Source organism: Embiotoca jacksoni, unplaced genomic scaffold (genome assembly GCF_022577435.1).
Source record: "Embiotoca jacksoni isolate LCO1_2020_lvr unplaced genomic scaffold, fEmbJac1.0.p SCAF_1, whole genome shotgun sequence".
NCBI lineage: Eukaryota > Metazoa > Chordata > Actinopteri > Embiotocidae > Embiotoca > Embiotoca jacksoni.
Window position 1 is genome coordinate 23,551,915 of NW_027185229.1, and position 6,206 is coordinate 23,558,120.

General features: G+C 36.3%; 1 long non-coding RNA gene across 1 annotated transcript in view; it reads left to right on the top strand.

Moving 5' to 3' along the window:
- Positions 1–2,517: 2,517 nt before the first annotated feature.
- The window catches only part of LOC138197662 (uncharacterized), a 13,344-nt gene continuing 9,655 nt past the window's right edge, over positions 2,518–6,206 (top strand). Inside the window, exons 1-2 of the long non-coding RNA XR_011178227.1 lie at positions 2,518–2,680; positions 3,029–3,164. This is a non-coding gene — a long non-coding RNA (uncharacterized lncRNA). The remainder of the gene's footprint in view (positions 2,681–3,028; positions 3,165–6,206) is intronic.

Genomic DNA, 6,206 nt, shown 5'->3' on the forward strand with positions numbered 1-6,206 from the left:
GTTTGTATTATCTGTAAGAATAACTCTAAAATATGTTTTATGATCGTACCGTCTGCTGTGAGCACGCAGCTGGCAGATAATCAGACAGATTCCAGTTGCAAGTTTTGGAGACACCCACGCTTTCTTTTTTCAGCAGTTGCCTGACATGTCGAGAGGAGCTTCGCTCAGAATGAAAAACCTGTTTGAACCAAGGGCCTTGAGAGTAAGTGAGAGGTGTGTATTCTGCCTCAACCTGCTCAGGCAGTTGTCCAAACTTGCAGATTAAATGAAGCCTGAAGCAGGCGGCTGCTCTGGACAGATGCTGTAAGGTGAGTTCTTCCTCCCCCATTGTCTTTTCTTTTTTTTTGACATGACTTAAAGCTAAACAACTGCCAACATTATTGTTGTCATTCTTGAACACTAATAAACGAGTTAGTCATTTGCACACCATAGTAATTCTACTTTTGTGTCTCAGTGATTAATGCGTGAACCTAAAATGTTGCAACCATGTTCTTGACCAACAGAAGGAGCTGTTGCTGGATAAAGATGTTTGGATCGAAGTTCATATGGTTTATAGTGATTTACATTGTGTCAGTTGAAAGCTTTTCAGGATAACTTATCCCCTAAATAAGAAAAACAGCAGCCTCTGTATTTTCTTTTGATTAATTGTATTGTATTTACATTGTAGTGTATGCAATTTAATTTACTGCATTTAAATAAAACTGCAAGTATATAATTGTGCAAGAGATTGATGTTTATGTGCAGTATAGTTTACAGGGGGGCTAGAAAACATGACAGCAGAACTATAAATATAATAAAATGTCTTTTCAAATGAATTGACACGGTTACAGACTTACTGATGGTTTTATGTGAACAAGGTTATGGTATGTTAGAAGAAACACTGAGATATATCTACTTAATTTAAGGCTAAGTATTAGTGCTAGAACAGAAACATATTACATTAAAAGTAAAAGCCCTGTGTTAAAATCACTAATTTGTGTCTGTCAGTAACATTTAATGATCATTCTGGATCTTAATAGTCCATCATACTTTGGTTTCGACCCAAAGCAAAAAAGCAACTTTCATCAAAAATATTCTCTTATTGTAAAATCAAGCAATTAATTACTCTGTGCCCAAGATAAAACCTTAATAGCTTGGATTGACCCCTTTGTTTTCCCCTAAATTTGAAAAAAAATATATCATGATGTGTCACTCTTATATTAGGCTATTGCAAATTTTTATCCATTTGGGCCAAAAGAATTCAAAATAAAGTTCTGTGGGCTTAAACATTGTTTGACAGCAGAAACGTAAACATCTCAAGGGAGGTATTGAATTAGTAAAATTCCTCTAAAGAAATGGCCCTGATAATCATAATAATGATCTCATAATAATGTCTGGGAGGGAAACATTTATGTTTACAAATCGTCATAGACTATTAGAATCTCAGACAACAGCAATTTTCTGTTCATGTCAGACTGGATCTTATCTCATACAGTGTAATATTACTCACAGCTTGTATTATGTCATATGCACTTGGTCTAAACCAGTAACGATAGATATAAAAGTGCCAGGCAGAAGAGACCTCGTTTTTTTTTTTTTTTTTTAATAATTTTTTTTTTACTTATTGTGCTCCAAGAATCACTCTTTTTGGAGCAGTATCTTTGATAGCATGTAACATATTATAAGGACCAAATTGTCATTAGATTTATATCAAAGGTCCACAATATTCGTATTTTATATCACGTTGTCTTATTTCAGCCCAAAATGTTTTGGGAGGAGAAACGTCAACATGTAGTTTAATTTTCTACAGATTAGGAGAAAATGATAGACCCATGGAATGATCAGAGATAAATGTTTGAATGTATCGCTGCCGCAACCTTCATGCAACCTTCAGAGAAAATAATTTTCCCATGACAGTGTTGGATCCTAGGATTTGCTTGTTCAGCAGTTTATTGTAAAAGTAGGACAAGTGATTTTTTTTTTTTTTGCGTGTGACTGAATTGCATAGCATCCCATTTATTCAACTATTATTATGTAATTATTTGTTGTGCATTTCTGCAAACAATTACATCATTATCTTGACAATAAAGAGTTTATAGAATGTCATTTAATAATTCAAAACATAGCTAACCAAACATCTTTGCATTTTTCTAAGTTCACCTTATGATCATGTTGCTATTAAATTGTGTTTTCCTTTAAAAAAAAAAAGAAAAAAAAAAAGAGAAGTTTATCATTTTTCTTGAAACAGGCCTACTTTTTTTTGAGTCTGCCAAAGCTGCTTTTAGGTATTGCATGTTTTTTTTTAATTTTGCTAACTTTCACAGCAATATACTGCTGGTGTGTGTGTGTGTGTGTGTGTGTGTTCTGTCAGACTGGGTTTTTTTTTAGGACAGGAAGCTCCAGTCAGTGTTCAGGGATTGTGAGGGCGGGGCCTGTAGTTAAGTCCCCGCCCCTTAAGCTTGTTGATTGACGCGCACCGATGGCTCCTCCTTGAAAGACTTTTTTTCCCCTCCCCCTTCGTTTTCCAGTGTAGTGCGTTGATTTCATACCAAAGTCATACTTAACATTCCACTTATACTGTCAAACCTCTGAGAAATATTACGGAAAACAACAAAGCGCCAAAATACAACAAAGCTACTAAATTGACCAGCTGCTCTCACTGAGAAAAATAAGGTGACAGCCGGGATAATAAAAAAAAAAGGTAAGTTCTCCACAAATGCTCCCCTCTTTCTGTTTAGGAGCCGTTTTTTTTTTCTGCGGAGTTTCTTCATGCCTCTTGTCTCGGTGAAGTTTTCAGATCATTGTCATTTTTTACATTTTTCCGCGGAGCTCCCTGCGTTGGGAGGGAAGAAAACATTTGCAGATTGATCCTCTATTGTGTTTGACTTTCCCAGTGTGCAGGGATATCTTTGACAGGCTCTGAACAATCATATTTCCACCGGTAGCCAGCACATTGGCATACACTATTACAAAAAAAAGAAAAAAGAAAAAGGCTTCTCTTCTGACAGAAGAGAATTGAGCAAATATGTTTGTTTCCTGTCTCGCACAGTTCATACCTGGATCCCTCACTTCCAGCCTCGTTCCTCAGGAGGAATCCAGCAGTTGTACCCTTCAGGCACAAAGAGACAAAAACGATTCGGAGGAATACACAACTTCAGTCTTGTTTGGACCTCTGCATCCTAAAGGTAAGAAGTTCTTGATTTGTCAGCAGACTTTCATGAAGGCGAGATCTCCCGTTTGTTCACCAGTAGAGACGCTTATTAAAACAGAAGAGGTAAAAAGTAGTTTACTCCAAGACATACTTAGATTATAATAAATAAATAAATATATATATATATATATATAAAATACAAATTATACTTTTTTTTTTCTTTTTTCAAACAAATAGTGTAGATGGAATAGCTGCATGTGCTTTCTCTTTAGGTTTTGTCTGTAAGCATTAACATATTAAAAAAAAAAAAAAAAAAAAAAAAAGCAAACCTTGTGATTTTGAATTCTTTTAAAGAAAAACCTGACCCACAGTTTTTAACAGTATATTTATCAAAAAAAACTCGTGAGAAAGTTAACAATAACAGCTTTAACATGGTTTGCATTTTAACTTGTAGACTTGTAAACACTTTTACAGAACAAATCTAGACTTTTTTTTTTTTTTTTTTACACATCTGTAATTACACTTTATTTTTAAAACAGATTTTATTTATGAACATGCACAGTGAGGTGTACAGCCACATGTAGTGTAGATTTATGACTATACAAAAGCAGCATATTTACAAGCAAAAGACTAATACAAAGTAATGGACTCACGGTGCTTTAATAACCTTGAGCCACTATTCTCCATATTAAAACTGATTTCTGTTAGTGGAAAGCATTTTAGTTTAAACATATTCTAACCTCTTATATTACTTTATTAACTGACCACAAAAAAAAAGTCTCTCATGGAAAAAGGGGAAAAACAAACTACTTTGGTCAACTTAGAAGAAATTCTGAACCCTTACGAAATAAGTGACAGATGGAGGCTGCCAGATAAATAAAATTTATGTAAAAAGATCTCCGCTGGTTTGAAATACAGCAAAAAAATAAAATGCATAGTGACACTAATGTCGGATGATTAGTAAAAAAAGAACTTTCACTTGTTTTTTTTATTAATCAATGTTATGCTTCTATCTATCTATCTATCTATCTACACACACTCTGCACACTTCCTGTGTTTTTCTTTCTTTCATGCTAACAAACGGGGCTTGTGATGATACTCTGCAAAGACCTACTAAGTACATAATTCATAGGTGAGGATTTGAGATGCATGGATACGTAGTGAGCTAATTGTATAATTATAAGAGGGCCACCTCAGGCTACACCTGCTCTCAGTCTGTATTTTGTTAGTTCAGACTGGTGTAAAAAATAAATAAATCGATATGCATAGTTTTACAGACACAAATGCTTTAGCTAGTTAGAAAATGTAAAAAAAAACAACAACAACAACCAACAAAATAGTATGTTAGCACCTCCTTCATCCTAAATTTGTGGCGTCATATGAGCTGCACAGTTAAATCACTGACAGTCAACAGGTTTGACTAAACAGTAAAATGCAGTTTGTCAGGTTGGTCACAGTAAGCAGAATAACCTGTTACCCTTTCTGCTGTCTCTTAACTGCCTCTTTTTTCTTTTTTTTCTTTTTTTACCACAGAAACATTTCTTAACACTGTAAACTGTAGTATTTTCTCAGTATATATATATTTTTCTACATATTTTTAACAAGTTTGCACGGAAATCAAGCTGTGCAGCAGGCAGTTTTTACGCCTCTTTCTTTAATGGACTTCGACTGTAAATTTGAATACGGTCTTGAAAACGCTGCAGTGTCTGTTTGAGCTACGATCTTTTGACGCAACCCTGATAAAAAGAATGAGGAGATATCATATGATGTATATTTATTTTCTGTCGGTCATGTGAGCTCACAAAATTCACCGTTTGAGCCCGTATTCCTATTAACATGTGGAAATGATGTTCTGAAATGAAACGACCAACCAGTACCACAAAACCAATGTGTCCTTTGTAAATGAGACCCTCCAAGATGCCTAATAATAGATTTAAATTCTGATGGGTAAATCTGGAAAGGATTATGCATTCTGTTGCTCTGACAGATTCTCCTTCTTTGTTTTTGTGAAGCATGAACACGTCGGGCCTTCCAGTGTGCAATGTGGTCGTTTCTTTTCTCTTTCTTTCAATGTCCTTTATTTTTCTCAGCCGTTGTGGATTTCTACGCTCTGTAGTTGTGTGAGAGTTAAATGCGGAGGGAAGGTTTAACAACTTCACCCATGTCGTAGAGGTCAATTAGATTACTTGGGGTAGGATCCCCTTAAAGTGGCCGTTTTCTCTTCTCGCTCGCCAGCTGTGTTCCTTCAGGCTGTTTATTAGAGGGAAGCATTAATGAGCATGTGTTTTCTCTTCATTAGGGAAAACAGAATTCTAAATCCTCATGTTTTTAAATTTTTGTAACATATGCTTTATCTGAATCTGTAAAGACGCTGTTGGTTTTGCGAATAATTTGTGGTGTTTGGCTAATTCCAGCGCTGAAGTGCATCCTCGCTTCGCGCTGCAGAGTGTTTACTTTGGATGCAGGTCTGTTGACCGTTTGTCAGTAGCAGCTTCACCCGTCTGTGTTAAAGCCACAGAGAACCGGCTAATGAGGTTTTGCCCATTTGTGCAGACATTGGTTGCTTTTTAGCACCATCCCCAGAAGTGCTCGTCCAAATGGTGGACACTTACCCCTCTGTGAGGCCAGATCTGAACAAATACCACTTAGTATGTCTGTGTGGTTGGGACACAGAGGGCCTCAGAGAAAAGCTTGCAGCTCTCAGCACAAGGGCATTAATGACAATCTGGAATACAATATGCAGTTTCGCACTAACTAGCGGCGGCTGGGTTAAAGAGTGCAGTTGTGTCGATGAAGACCATAATGTGCGAAGAGCTATTTGTTACAGTGATTCGACCCAAAGAGGAGAAGAAGAAACCTTCGACCAAAAGGGACCAAACATATCTTTAAACTTAAACCACTTACTTCACTCTCAAAGTCCCCAGTAAAACAATCGATCAACATTGTATTCACATTAATGCACTGCACATGTTTACATATCCTCCAAGCCATGAGGTTTTAACAGATAAGCTTTCTGGCCTCCTGTTCGGACCACTCAGGGGAGGAGCCGGGGAGTGGCCTAGAACAGTATACTCTT